This window comes from Rattus norvegicus, chromosome 5 (assembly GCF_021556685.1).
Source record: "Rattus norvegicus strain SHRSP/BbbUtx chromosome 5, alternate assembly SHRSP_T2T, whole genome shotgun sequence".
NCBI classification, from domain to species: Eukaryota; Metazoa; Chordata; class Mammalia; order Rodentia; family Muridae; genus Rattus; species Rattus norvegicus.
The window spans coordinates 143,567,288-143,582,500 of NC_141538.1; the positions used below are offsets into that span (position 1 = coordinate 143,567,288).

General features: G+C 50.4%; 1 pseudogene; it reads left to right on the forward strand.

Annotated features, from left to right (window-relative positions):
• The first annotated feature begins 3,342 nt into the window (after window positions 1–3,342).
• On the forward strand, window positions 3,343–3,401 carry LOC120103362 (U2 spliceosomal RNA; annotated as a pseudogene).
• The last annotated feature ends 11,812 nt before the right edge of the window (window positions 3,402–15,213 follow it).

Below are 15,213 nucleotides of genomic sequence, written 5' to 3' on the forward strand. Positions count from 1 at the left end.
AAGGGAAGGTTTCCTTAATGTGACTGGTAATTGTTATGCACACAGTGTCAGATGTTAATGTTGGCCCTGATTGACAGCTAATCAGCCCATCAGCTGTACAAAAAGAGTGAATAACTCGGTAATTTGATTTCCCCTGATTCCCCTGCGTGGGAAGGCAGGGAAGTCTAAATTAGCAATCAGGGAGGCTGTGGCAGATCCTGGAGGGCGATGAGGATGATGAGGATCCAGGGGCTGGGGTGCAGCTGTGGTTGGGGGTCCTTTCCATTGTGGGGAGTCCCGCTGGTGGAGAGTAGCTCAGAGCTGTGCTCAGATCAGATCGTGGGGTGAAGGTCCTGTTCCAGAGCATCCTTTCTTGAGGCTGGCATCGGAGAGGGAGCCCTTGGGGGTGCTGACATTTGCGGTCCTCTAGAACCCCACGGTGATGGAGAGCGAGTTTCCTAGGTGGTAGCACCAGCTCTCCTCACCCTAAGGCTTTGGAAGGTGGTTGCCAGGGTTTCTATAGGGCGACCTGAATTCTTCCCATTCTTGGGAATAGGAGTCCCCTAGCTCAGGTTCTGGCAGAATCCATTCAGGTACAATGGAACACTTGGGGATGAAGTTGTCTTAAATGAGGCCTCTCTGGTCCTCCTCCCTGGCAGGTGAAAGGATTAGGTCACAGCATCTACTGGGGAGTCTCGGTGGCCCAGAGACTGTGCCAAGTATTTCCATTGCATAGAGGCTAAAAGACAACACCCTTGGTTATGTTTCACAGTAAGAAAGTGGACAGTTAGGACTCGAACCCAGGGTGGCTCCAGCTTCTGGTTCGGGGGGGTTGGCGAGCAGGTGTTTCTACTGTGGCCTGTCCCAAGTGATCACTTCCTGCTGACACCTTCTGAACGCTGCCATTTAGTCTGAACCTGAGCCAGCTCCCTTCCCTCACAAAGCACATATGTCATGGTAGCCACACAAATGTGCATCTGTCCTTTTACAGTTGGGGAAACTGAGACTGAGGAGTATAGGCATTTGCCTGAGGTCACATTAGGAGATATACAGCCCAGCCCCTCCTGTTCTGCTCCTCCCTCTGTGGCAGAGGAACTGCCTAGGTGTCTTGGGGTTGGCATTGACAACGGCTCAGCCTGCAGATGCTTAGAACCCTAGGTAGTGACAGCCCTCTGTTGATCTTGGGTGGTGGCAGCAGCTCAGAGCTTCCCCAGGGGAAAGGGAGAGTGAAGAAGAGGAGGGGGCAGAGCCTCAGGTTTGCCACCTTGGGTGTTCTGGGAACATGGTGGCCTTGACCACGGACACCAGCAATCCAAGGGTTAGGACTTCTTCACTGGGTCAAGTGCAGCTCTCTGTCATCACTTCTAAAAGTCATGCATGCTGGCTGTGAACCCCTGGCCCTGATGTGTATAGAGTCACAGCTGGGAGGCAGGAAGAACAGGGTCTGCAAGGCTGAGACTTTGGGGAGTTGCATCCATGAGGGACAGTTGAGATTCCAGTGGCCGGCGGATGGAGGTACACAGGTCTATCCCACAGATGGTGAAACCGAGATCCACGTGGAAAAACAAAAGCCATCCAAGTCTCCCTCCTACAAGAGGGAGCCTTCTGGTTCTGCTTTGGTTTTAGCCTTGTTCTTGGAGGCACAGCAGGGATTGAGGCAGGGATGGGGCAGGGAGAAGTTGTGAGAGTGAGTGAGGCTCAGGTGAGGAAGGAGGCTGGGGCCCCGGGTCCTAGGAAAGTGCAGGGCAGCCTTCGGGGTGAAGGCAAGGTTTCATCCTAGTGAAGATGTGCTGGATGGGGGAGGCCTGGTGGGGGTGGAAGGAGAATTCGAGAGTGTAGGGATGAGTGTGACCAGAATCCATTATATACACGTATGAAACTATTAAAGAACAAATTAACAAAGAAGGAAAAGTCCATGCCTTAGTTAGGGTTACTATTGCTGTGATGAAACACCATGACCAAAACTGAGTTGGAGGAGAAAGGGTTTATCTGGCTGAGGTTCTACCTCATAGTCTGTCACTGGAGGAAGTCAGGACAGGAAGCAAACAGGGCAGGAACCTGGAGGCAGGAGCTGATGGTGAGGCCCACAGAGGGGTGCTGCTGACTGGCTTACTCAGCCTCCCTTCTTACAGAGTCCAGGACCACCAGCCCAGGGGCGGTGCCGCCCACAGTGGGCTGGGCCCTCTCCCATCAATCACTAAGAAAATGCTCTACAGGCTTGTCTCCAGCACGGTCTTACAGAGACGGGTTCTCAATTTTCTCCCCCCTCCCTCATGATTCTAGCTTGTGGCAAATTGGCATAAAGCTAGCCAGGACAGTCCAGGAAACTGCCAGAGCCAGGGAGAACCTAAGAAGACACAAGAATCAAGTAAGTAAATGTGATTTTGAAGAAAAAAAATGGAACATGAGGGGAAACCAAGGAAACTGTTAGCAACAGTTTGCCGATATCAAGCCAGTGACTGTAACAATGTATCAATAGATTATGTAACTGGATCAACCCAGTAGGCAGAACATGGGAACACAGTCTCTTTGCTGTTTTCCTATAAATTTGAGACTGTTATAAAAGGGGTAGGGTGGGGGCTAGAGGTGTAGCTCGGTTGGTAGAGTGCCTAGATGAAGCTTTGGGTTTGATCCCTAGAACCACTTAAACTGGGAGTGTTAGTACCCACATTCCTGAAATCTCAGCATTCTAGAGGCAGAGGCAGGAGAATCAAGTCAAGTTCTTCCTTAGTAACGTAAAGATCTAGGGGCTATCCTGGGATACAGTGTGAGACCCTGTCTTTAGAAAGGGCAGGGACTTGGTGTGAAGACCAAATTTCAGGTCACACTTGATATCTAAGATTCCTGAGGGACTCCGTGCTGTGAGACAGGAGGGCACCAACCATTCTATGCATCTGAACTGCCCAACAGGCTTAGCTTCCTGATAACTGGTGTGCTAGAGGAAACTCTGCAGAGAACGTGCCAAGCAGGGTGCTGAGCTACCTCAGGGCACCTCCGGACAGATCCTTGTTCCCTTGGAGCTCGCTGTGAAAGCATGCATATCTCTTTCTGTCTCTGTCTCTGTCTCTCTGTCTCTGTGTGTCTGTCTCTGTCTCCTCTCTCTCTCTCTCTCTCTCTCTCTCTCTCTCAGAGACATCACAACAGCTCTTACATGACAGTGGTGACAGCTGCTACCACGGATTGAGCTCCACCTTTGGACCTGGCTGATTTAAGAGCTTCACTTTGATAACCCTCTTGGCTGGCCATCCAAAGAGGGCATCCCTGATTCTCTCAGAGGCCACTCAGCTGAGAAGCAGTAGGGCTGACCCTAGACCTGGGCTGTCTTCAGTAGCCACATGAATATTCCCTTCTGAATGGTACGGGATTGCTTCTCGGCCTTTTGGCTAAGATCAAGTGTAGTATCTGAATGGCAAGGAACCCATGGAGGGACTGAAGTGGCCAACACTGAGGGACTCACAAACTACACCCTCTCCCCTGTATTGTGTTCCCCAAGGAACCAGAAGGGGAGCTGATTAGGATCCCAACTCCCAGTCCAAGCCAGTGCAACTGTCAGGATGTCATAACCATTGAGGCCCAGAGCTGCCATCTTGAGTGGTACTGCCACTCACCAAGTGGCGTAGGTACCAGTTCTGAGCTATGAGACTATTCAGTTCTGTCTTTACCTTCAGCCCTTAGTGGTAGTGCTGGGGGATGCAGACCCCAAAGGACCTTCACACTGCCATCTCTGAGTAACATTTCCTTAGTCTGGCTGTGTGGGTCCATGGGTAGTTCCTACAATGTCTTACCAAACCAGAAGGGATCACTCTGCTGAAGGTCTGGACCAAGAAATGGCCCCTCTCATGTCTGTCTTTCCCTCTCTGTCAGCTTCTGCCTCCATAGGCCACCAAAGGAGGTGACTGGGGACTGTGCCTGTGCCCGTGGTTCCTTGGGGTTGCCGGCCCCATTGGGAACCTGAATATGGCATATGGGGTCCCTCTCTATATATCATGCAGCTCTCCATGGGTCTCACGTGCCTCTCTAATTAGGGTGGCATCTGAGGAGACCCCGCTAGTCCACCAACACTGTCTATGGCTGTTCCTACAGTCTCACCAGAAGCTGGTCCCACACATCTGTTGCATGCATGAGTAACTGACACTGGAGAGGTCGGGTGACTGCCACTCCACTGAAACCTGGATGAGAAGCAGATGTTTCAGTACTAGGTATGGGGCAAGGTGGAGGCAGGAGGAATCAGGAGTTCAAGGCTCCATTGGGCAACATTTTGAGTTGGAGGCCAGCCTGAACTCTGTGAGATCTGCTCTCAAAACCAAACCAGACAAAACAAAAAGCATGGCTGTACTTTAGAGTCTGGAGCTCAGATTAGGAACATCTGCTGTCCTGTTGTCTCCTAGTCCTGTCCCTTCTCTCTCTTCAAAAAGGTCAAGTTCACTCCAAGGGCATGCAGACACTGGTGCCACCGACAAGCCTGAATCCTAGTGCTAGCAATGCAGGGGTCAGGGTACTTAGGATAAACTGAGAATGGGGTCAGGCACATAGGAATGGGGCTGGGTGAGGACTGAACCAGAGGTCAAAGGTACAGAGAGTAAGGGTTGTCCAGCTTAGCAATGGGCCTGGGGGCTTGGCAGTATTTCTAGAGATCTCTTAAGGGGGCCTTATAGGGGTGAGGCAAAAGGGGAGGATGGTATCAGTAACTCCTGTCCTCTTTCCTCTCCTGCCTTGAGGCACACATTGCCTTGTGAGCTAACTGAGGTCACACAAATAAAGGTGAGCAGTCAGAAGCAACCCCACATTCACCCTCTCTACTCTCTCCCCCTCCCCAAGTCCTGGCTCAGCCACATAGAATCTTCCCTTCCAGGTTAGCCAAGGCCTCTGTCCTGTAAGGCAGGAGCCTTCCAGAGCAGGAAGCCAAAGCCACTGGCAATAGGGAGAGTGGTCAGGGGACTGACCCTGGCTGTAGAAAAATATCTGTATCTAACCATGCTCTCAGGATGAGAGCCAGCGCCCGGGCTCTGTGCCTACTTGTCCTTTCTTTTTTTCTTTCTTTCTTTTTTCTTTTCTTTTTTTTTTTTTTTCGGAGCTGGGGACCGAACCCAGGGCCTTGCGTCTGCTAGGCAAGCGCTCTATCACTGAGCTAAATCCCCAACCCCCCTCTACTTGTCTTTTCTGTGTGACCTTGAATGTTCTGGACTTTACTTGAAGGTTTTTCTTGGCGGTTGTGCTCTCTCTACAGCCTCCACCGTCAGGAGCACCCCGGGCTTCTTACAAGTCTGCTTGTCCATTTAGGAGTCTATACTCCCCCCAACCCCCCATGAACCTAGACACCCTTCCCCAGGGTTCGGGACCTGACAGTGTAGGTGCTCAATTTTCATGCTCCAAATAGGGAGCCCAGACTTTTCCACTCTGGTGGTCATGGCCTTCCGGCTATGTGGAGCAGCCCTTTCTATCCACAGGTCTCGTTAAGATGTGCCTTTGAGCTTTGGGCCTGGGGGCTGAGACTGTTTTTAACCAGTTTCCAGGTTAGAAGCTACTGATGGCGGACCTCACTCTGAGTTACATGTTCCTGAGGTTGGGCTGCCACCTTTCAACTGCTGTAGACTACAGGCCTTGACTCCTCCACTTAGAACAACAGGGACAGCCACCCCTTTATCACAGAAGTCCTGTCTTTGTGAACAATGTCATTCAATGGGAGTCAGCCAAGACTGCAAATGAAGCTGGAAGGGAGGTGGGAAGACGTGGGCTTGTCAGTGCGGTTGCATGGCTAGGCACCCATTGGGCTGCTCAGACCCTATCTTGACTGTGTGTCCCTGAGCAAGTCATGAGCCTCAGTCATTCTACCTCCTGAGTAGCGATGAATTATCTACACGGTGTTTCCTATCAGAGGAAGAGGCCTTAAGAATTCACTCCTCAGAGGCAATGTTTAAGGATTCATTAGGAACCAGTGTGTACGGATATAAAGTTGTGCACAAGTGCAAAGACCCTATGGCAGAATGGTTGGTTTTCTGGGGGTGGGGATTGTGGAAGGCCACAGTGGTTGGAGAAGTGAGTGGAGGATGAGGTCAGAGACATGGGGGAGGGGCCTGCCAGGTGGAAGTCACTGTTACTGTTCAAATGCTGAACTAAGACCCACGGGCATTGGTATGGGTCTGGGTAGAGGTGCAATCTAACGGCCTCTTCAGGAGCCCACATGCTGTGGTACAGGACAGGCTTGTAAGGAGGCAGGAGGAAGAGCTGAAGCTACATCACCAGGCTGGCCCTGAGCCAGGCTCATAAACCCGGAACTCCAGCCAATAAGAATAGCAGGAGAAGTGCCTCCCCACTGTTCCAGAAGCTTCTTAATCCACCAGGGCTTCCAGGAAAAAGCAGAGATGCCCAGAGGGGAGCTTTTGAGGGATGCTATTTTGCATCTTAATTGCATGCTAAGCAGGCCCGTGGGCAGGGCCAGCTGCAGAACATTAGTTGCCACCAAACCTCGGTGACTCAGGCCACGGGGCCTTAAAATATTCATTTCCCCCTGCCTGTGGAATTCAGGCCTGTGAGGCAGGATGCAGCACTAGGAAGTGCACATAGGGACCTGCTGGAGGTGGCCGGGTGGAGGGTAGGAATGATGGGCAGAGGTCCTGAGGCCTCGCTTTGCTCCCTGGGTCCATTCCATCACAGCCCCAGGTGGGTCCTACATCCTCCTCAAAGGCTTTGCCACTTGGGTTCACAGCCTGCTGCCTGGGGGGCTCCGGTCCCCTCTGGGTCCACCTGAGGACAGAATCTGACTTCTAGTTAGGGCACAGGAGTGTGGGAATTCTTGAAGCACTTTCCAAGATGGGGGTGTGTGGTGGGGTTGGGACACAGTGGGTGAGTGATCTGGAAGACAGTGGGGTTGTGCTAAATCCACCCTTTCCGGACAGTTTTTGGAAGCTCTCTGACCTTTGTAGAAAGAACCCGGCCCATATACCGGCTGCTCAGAGCACCCATCCATGCTTAATGAAAGTGACTCTTACCCTGCACTAGCCCAGTACCAACTTCTTCAGTACCAAGCAGATGTAGCAGTTATCAGCGCCCTCCATGGGACACAGGACCCAGGGGAAGTTGGCTGAGGACCCCCCAGGCTCTGGAATACAGGAAGGACTGGGACTGGGGAGGAGAGGCAGGGAAGTGGGGCGGGGTATGCTGTCTTTTCCTCCTGACAGATGGCTTCTGCATTGCAGTGAAGGACTTGACTGATGGGTGACTCAGGTCAAGGAAGTTTATCACAAGGTGAAAGGCAGTAGATGCTGTTTGCAGCTGGCTCTGCTGAGTAGCCCAGCTTGCTGGGGCGGGACTGCTTAAGCAGTTGGACAAATGGTTAAACTTACTGAGCGTCCTCCTGCCTGAGGGATCCATAGCTCTAAACCTAAAGCCAGGCTGTCATTGTTTATCCATAGCTCTCCTTCCAGATGCCTTGGGGACAAGAAGGGCGGACCAGCCACCTCTACTCACCCCACTGCTTTGCCTGAGCCAAGGATCCTGTGGCTGAAGAACACAAGGCAGATCTTGGGAAGAACTTCCAAAAGGAATATCTGAGGCAGGGAGGCCTGCCACAGGAGGGGCGAACCAGGACATGTGGAGAATGGGCTAGGGTAGATGGAGGGAGGCAGAGGGGCGCACAGTTTTGGAAACCTTAAAGGCCCTCATGAGGGTAGGAGTCGAGTGGTTGGATGAAGTGTTGGGGATTGAGGGTTTGGAAGGGGGAGGAGGCAGGGAGCCTGGTTTCTCTGTAGAGGACTTGGCTTTTAGCTCTCTGCCTCAGTTTCAGTGTGTTTTGTATGCTGCCATTGTTTCCAGGCAAGGAAGAAGGCCACGTACCCATCCACAGTGGCTTAGGTGTCACCAGAATGCCTCAGTTTTACTGGCTTTTGCCAAGAGCCACAGAATTCTCAGAATCCTGCGAAGCCCCAGACTGGATTTGGAACAGACAGATGTGTGGGGCAGAAGGTATCCCTCCCCCACCCTCACAGTTAGCCCCAGAAGTGAGTCTGGGTACTTAGTGTACAAGGAGGAGGTCTTGGACAGGTTAGACAAGCTTCACTTCTACCCTGGGCTCCTCAACTGCTCACTGTATGCCACAGGCAAGCACAGGAATCTCTGGATTCCCTCATCTACAAACTAAGTGATGCTCACATGGGTCACCTAACGCCGGAGAATAAACTCCTCAACACTCAGCCGCTCACATACACACAGGCACACACAGTGGTTACCTTAACCCCTGTGAACTGGGGTTTGGGCTCAACTCGGGCAACCTCCCCCCCACCAAGAATCTCACAGAGCTGCTATCTCAGTGGAAGGCCATACTAGAGAACGGTCCACTTCTAAATTCATGTGTATGGGGTGGGGATTCAGCTTCTCAGAGGCTGTGAGGTGGGTCTGGCTGAAGTGGCCAGAGCTGCCTTCCATTCTGGTGACACAGACCTCTCCAGCCAGCCCTATGAGAATGAGAACAGGAAGTATTAGTTAGAGAAATAGGGGTGGGAAGCAGGAGGAAGGGAGGGAAGGAGGGGAAAAGGAGGGAGAGAATGAGAGAGACTTCCACATGTACACAGACACTGTAGTCTTTTAAAACCCAGTCATGGAAGAGACAAGCAGTCTCCTTTGCCCTCTTCTCCTCATCACACCATCATACCCAGTCACTCAGAGGACCCAGGGGAGGAACGCAGGGCGTGAGTGAGGATCCCTGGCAGCCGGAGTAGAGTGCCATTGGTTTTATAGGAAACTACGGAAGGTTGCGTGCTCCATCCACTGATGCTCTCTCTGTGGATGTGGTAGCTCAGAGCTAGGATGGACCAAGACAACATGGAGCCACTTCCTCTTGTCTTCAGCACCCCTGGGAGAGTCACTTACCACTTCCCTATTTCAGATCTAGTCCACCACCTCCCCTCCCTTGAGTCCCACTGAACGTCACCTTGTTCTTTCACCCTAGGCAGATCTACAGTCTTTGAAGTTTACAGATTTCTTAGAAATGGCAATGAAAGGCATGTATGTGATATATATACCTGGAAAGAAAAAATGTGAAGTTTACCTCTCTGGCAAATAAACAGAGCTGTGACTGGTATTTCAGGATTGACGCAGTTCTTTTATGTATTTTTGACAGTTCTAGCTTGTTCCTGACAGCTACAAGCTTTCTCTCCCTCCAAAAAAAAAAAAAAAAATTGGGGGAGGGAGTCATGTGACACCTTCCTACACACAGAGTGCATGGCTCACGTTAAAGATGAGTAGATTATGATTCAGGCTGGCTAGGGCTCTGGTCCAAGGTCATAGAAAATGTGGAACCAGGATGTGAGAGACTGTGCATGATCTTTGCAATTCATTCATTCATTCATTCATTCATGCATGCATTCATTCATGCATTCATTCATTCATGCATTCATTCATTCTTCATTCATTCATTCATGCATGCATTCATTCATTCATGCATTCATTCATTCATTCATGCATGCATGTATGCATGCATGCACTCATTAGAGACATAGCTTTCAATCCTGGTGGCGAGCCAGACTCTGAAACTAGGTACTGGGGTCACAGCAATGAGCAGGCCCTTGAATCAGCTCAAAAGACCTTTAGTGTCCACCATCTTCTACATCTCCCAACAGGCTGTGATTTTTCTCTAAGTCAAAATCCACTTTCCAAGCATCTCTTCTCCGCTTCTGGCTTCCGTTGCTAGAAAGGGCTAGATGGGGCTGTATCTAGGGGGAGGTTCTGGAAGCATTGATTTGAGTGGAGGGTAATAGAAGTGACCTGAGATTCCATGAGAGAAGGATCTGATAAGATACAGAGGTTGGGTAGTGGGTGGCTAAATAGCAGCTTCTGTGGGAAATGGGGACCTGTCCCCTGGGGTACTTCTCCACTTGGCCAGAACCCTGTCTCTCCCCTCCATGGCCCTTCAGGAGTTAAACCCTGGCTGCTGCCTTCCTGCCCAGTGAGCCAGGTGATGGGATTGTGCTTAATGGTAATTTGCAAGAGTTTGGTCAACTAGAAATACGTAAGGAGATGGAAATATGAAAATGCCCTGGGAGTTTGTACAATTGATACATTGTAGCTCAGCCATCTATTAACTCCGTTGCAGGGGAGATGGCAGAAAGAATTATAACCAGCCTCGCAGTTGTGATCTAAACCTTTGCACAGGAGAAGTTGAGGGAGTCAGCTGTGTCTCCAGGGATATCGCATACTGCACTGTCCAGGGCAATTGTTTAGTTTAGGACATTCATGTTCAGGTATTCTCCTAACATTGGACACAGGGGACTGAGTCTCCATCCTACAAGCTCCCTGTATAGCCCATGAATACTCAAGCCTGGGAAGGAGACCCACTGGGAAGGAAAGAAGGCAGCAGAGGAATGGGTTGAAAGAGGAGAACCAGCTTAGGGAATTCAAGGTAAACAATTGGTGCCTTAACTTGTAGAGAAGTTTTAATCCAGCAACTTGGCTACTCTGGCAAGGGATCACACCCGAAGACCTTGTAGGCCTATATGATCTGGCTGGAATGCTGACACACCTTTAATCTGTAACAATGAAGGAACAGTTAGTTTGTAGAAGGAAGTAGCTATATTTGAAAGTGAAGTCTAATTGAGGGGCAGACAAAATGATGAATCAGGGAAAGATTTGACAGAATGAGCTGTGGATAGGATATGCTCAGCTCTCATGAGAATACACAGGAAGGAGAGGTTACTTTAGAGAAGTGTGGAGAGAGCAGTGCTGTGTTTGTTTGGCAGTTTTACTGGCACAGTTTTACAGACAGAGGGAAGAAGCTAGACACTGGTGAAGACAGAACAAACCAGAACGTGACAAGGAGCCAGAAGATTAGAACATATTGCCAAAGTTGGTTCAAGGCCAAGCAAAGCAAATCAGTCAGAAGGTGAGAGGATTGAATGTGTCAGATTAGCAGATTAGATTGTACAGAGGCTAGAAGCTTCCAAGCCTAGGCCTAGGGACCATCAGAACAGAGAAACACTCTGGACTCAGCCCAAGCTGTGTATTCATAGAGCTTGGGTATAGCTCTTATGTCATCCATTCTTCTGAGGAAATGAGAGTGGGCTGTGAGTCACCCACCCCTCTGTTCTACCACATCCCATTCTGCTTAGTAGCTGTGTATTTTGGGAAGATGACCTAACTGTTCTGAGCTTCAAATGTCTCACCTTCAAAGAGAGTCTAACTGTCTCTGCCACAGGACTGCCTGAGGTGAAGGGCACCAGAGCTCCTCCTCGTCAGCTGTAGAATGTTCTATGTGTGTGAAATGTCATGACTGCGACAGGAACATGCTGTATCCTCCCTTGGATCAAGCATCTTTGTGATTCAAGGGCATCCCATTTATGGTTTGCCATTCAGGCCCAAACGTGGGGAGATGGTGGCTCTGATGGAAAAGGGCTGTAATGTTTGGATAAAAATTGACTGGCGCTTAGGGGGAAGCAGACACACTGTGACTTGCTGGTTGTGTGCTAATGAGTGAGTTCACCCTGGAGGAGACTCAGAATCCACTACAAAGGATCTGGTCTCAGCCAGTGTCAGGGTTTGAATGAGAATGGACCCCCCCCACCAGGTGCATGTTTGAACACTTGGTCCCCAGTTGGTGGAATTATTTGGGAAGGATTAAGAGGTGTGGTCTTGTTGGAGGAAGTGTGTTACTAGGGCAGTCTTTGAAATGTTGAAAGACTTAGGCCTTTCTCAGAGTGCTCTCTGCCTCCTGGTTGTAGTTCCAGATGCGAGCTTCTATCTGTTGCTCAGTATGTCTGCTATCATAGACTCTAACGCTGTAGACCCCAACTAAACTCTTTATAAGTTGCCTTGGCCTGGTCTTATCGCAGCAATAGAAAAGTAACAAGTACAGCAGACTTCAGAGTCCACTTGCTTCTTTCTCCCCCAAGGACCACTATGCATTCCTAGACAGAAGGGCTTTTGGTTCTGGTTCTAAAATTCAAGAACAAAATCCCAATGCTGGCTCTCAGCCCTGTTCCTCCAGGTGCCTCCTTCCTGGCAAGTTTCCTCAAAACTCCTTGTAGGTCCTCCTTCCAGTGTTCCTTCCTGGTGGGACCTTGCCTCTCTCAGGCACCTGGCAACTGGCCTTGGTACACTCAGGAGGGGCTCTCCTGGGGGCTCTGTCTGCACTCCCTTCCACAGGGAGGGTCCTGGGGTTATAGGGGATTCCTTTGAAAGAGGGTCAGCAAACAAATGAAGTTGCTTGCAAATTGTTTCCACTTCTGAGGGTGTCATTGACTACCCTGCCTCTTGGCAACTCTGCACCCCCTCTGTAAAGGTCCCCACAGTTCCTGGCCCATTCCATCCCTCCAGCCCACCTCAGCCAGCCCTGCTGATAGACCACCACCAGCAGATGAACCCTCCATAGTCACACGATGCGAGCAGACCCCTTTCTCCCTGTAGCGTGCCCCCCAAGCCTGGATCTTCAGTTTTGTACCCTATCACCCTAGCGTTTCTAGAAACTACTGATGCCTGCTCTGGATCAACAGAATGAGAATTCCAGAGGAGGCCCCTGGGAATAGAAAAGTAAAATCCTTCAGGTGATTCAAGAAGTGTTGAGGACCGCGAGCCCTTGCTTCATCTTTGCCTTCTCAGCCTGCCCAGCCCTTGATTGTCCCCTAGTGAGGTTCAGTTCTCTGGCTTCTCTTCATTCTTGTCACTGTGACCTTCACATTCTCAGCTGGCCAATGTCACTTGGGAAATATGACTTCTCCACTGACCTGGGCTGTCTAGGTCAGACGATCAGCTCCTGCTTTGTTCACGATGTTGTGCACCCAGTAACACGATTACAAATCCAATAAACCCCTTCTATTCACAGTTGTCATATTTAAGGCCAACCAACCTGTTCCATCCAGTAACACCCCCATTCTTCTACTTTGCTTCGGGTAACCTACCAAGGCCCGTCTAAGTAGGTTGAAAAGTTACTTGAGTGGACACATTCGTTTAGATTCCTGTTGGACCCTGCAAGGTTCTTTACAGTTCTGAATTACTACTGACTCTTCCGTCTCCACAGGTCTGTCCTGAGGATATCTGTTCCCTTCGTTCCTGCTTTGGGATGCTTATGACAGGCATCGGACTCCCAATCGCTGACACCCGCTCCTCTTAAACATAAATATCAGATTCCATTAGAAGACCATTAGCATGGGGCACCTCTAAATAATTTTTTTCTTGGGAGAGTGAATAGTTCAGAAGGCGTGCATCAGAGCGGAGGACTTACCCATGGCTTAGTTCATTTATCCTAACTGATTTATATAAGAATCCTGGGGGAGGGGACTTGCACCCACTGACCCAAGGTGGGAGCGTCACGTGGGCCCCTGGAGTTGGGATAGGCATCAGGATGGAGAGCTGGAGCTGAGGCCACAAACAACATAATGGACCAGCCTCAGAGGTGGGCCGGCCCTGGAAGCTTTTAGAGGCTCTCAGCAGCCCTTGTAGTGCACCCAGATTACACACTGAGCTATTTCCCATCATTAAAACCCTCCTCTCTCGTCCCTCGGTACCACACGTGCTCTCAGCAGCAGGCTGAGCTTCAAAGCAACTGCCCTGCTGAAGCAGGTGCAGCCAGTGCAGCAAGCTGACCCTGGGGTGCTGGGATACATTTGGCGGCTGTTTGTTTGCTTGTTGGCCTCACAGCCATGGGAGAACTCACATCTGCTGAGCCTGTCTGTTTAGCTTCCTGCTGCCATTGGGTTGGAGGCTGGGGGTGGGCTCCACTAGGCTCCAAGATCCCTCAGAGACTCTGCCACAGTCTCCCTGTCCTCTACTCTGGGCTCAAACCCACGCTTCCTCCTCTGCCTGCCATATGTGGGCAGTAGAAATGGTCCCCCAGTGGGGAGCAGCCTGACTATGTTTGGGCCCCATATATTTTTGTCTGGAAGCAGGCACTTGGTACCCACAAAGCAAAACAGATATCAGGGCCCAACCTCTGGACCTATGATGTTATCTTTGGCTTCTTGGATATCTGGTCAATGCTATAGTCTGATGATGATGATCCTTTCTTGGGTCTGTCTGTCTATCTATCTATCTATCTATCTATCTATCTATCTATCATCTGGCAACAGGATCTCTCATGTAGGCTGGGTTGGCTTTGAAGTTGCTATGTAGCTAAGGATGATCCTGAATATCTGGTCCTCCTGCCTCTTCCTCCTAAGTGCTGGGATTACAGGTGTGTACCCCATACCTGGTTTACATGTGCCTGGGGATCAACCTAGGGCTTTTGTATGCTAGGCAAACATTCTACTAACTGAGACATATTCTCCAGCTTTCATCTGCTTATCTCCTACGCTCCTGCCTGAAACCCTGCCTGATGTCTATGCTTCTCCCTCTGAACCACTACTGTCCATTCCCTGTACCTTCACCACCTCTGTCCTCCAGCCTGTACAGGCCTCTATTTTTCCACCCTCACTCTTACTTCCTCCCTGAACCTGTCACTGGCTGGCTAGAGCTGGGCAAAGCCTGGTCTGAAGTTCCCACATAGGCCCCTGTCTCACTCCCACAGGTGTCCTGGTTACTCTGCCAGGACCTACTTGGAAACAGTCCCCATCTGTTCTGCTCATTCTATCTGTCCAGAGCACTCACACATCCAGTCCTTATTCAGTCCTTGCAAGCTGTGTGTCTGTTCTTGACGCTGAGTCCTGTTCCCTGTGTTCATGGTAAAAGCTTATGAACAAAAGAAGTCATGATGTACCCCATCTTCCGGTGTAACAGACTCTTGGGTGGTACACCAAGGCCACTACTCTGGGACCTGGAAATACCGCATTCTGGTTTTGCCCCTCCCTCTTCTGTCTGCCATGGTCCTAACTTCCAACAAGCCTACCGAATGGAGCATATGTTTAGGCTCCTTAGCATGTACCTGTGTGACCCTTCCTTTCTCTGAGTTTCCTGTTCCTTATCTGGGAGATGAGGGGGCTGAGGATAATGATTCCCAGGGGTCCACTTACCTTAGAAATAAAATGGAAAACAAGAGGCCTTGAAGATAAGGGGGATTATTATGGTGGCCAAATCAAGCTCTGCCTCCTCTCCCCTCTGCCCAGGGCTGCCACAGCATTGCAGGGCTTGGCACTAGAGTCGCAAAAAACTCTCAGCGCAAGGGCCCTGGGCTCTCACCTTTGGAAAACGGTGCAATTTAATGGTAATGCAATTACAGATGTGCTGAGATTGAAACGGCCCATCTTATCTCAAACTCATCTTCCCCACCAAGTATCAGGGCAGGTGCTGATCCCTAATAGCTGCTGAAATGAATTC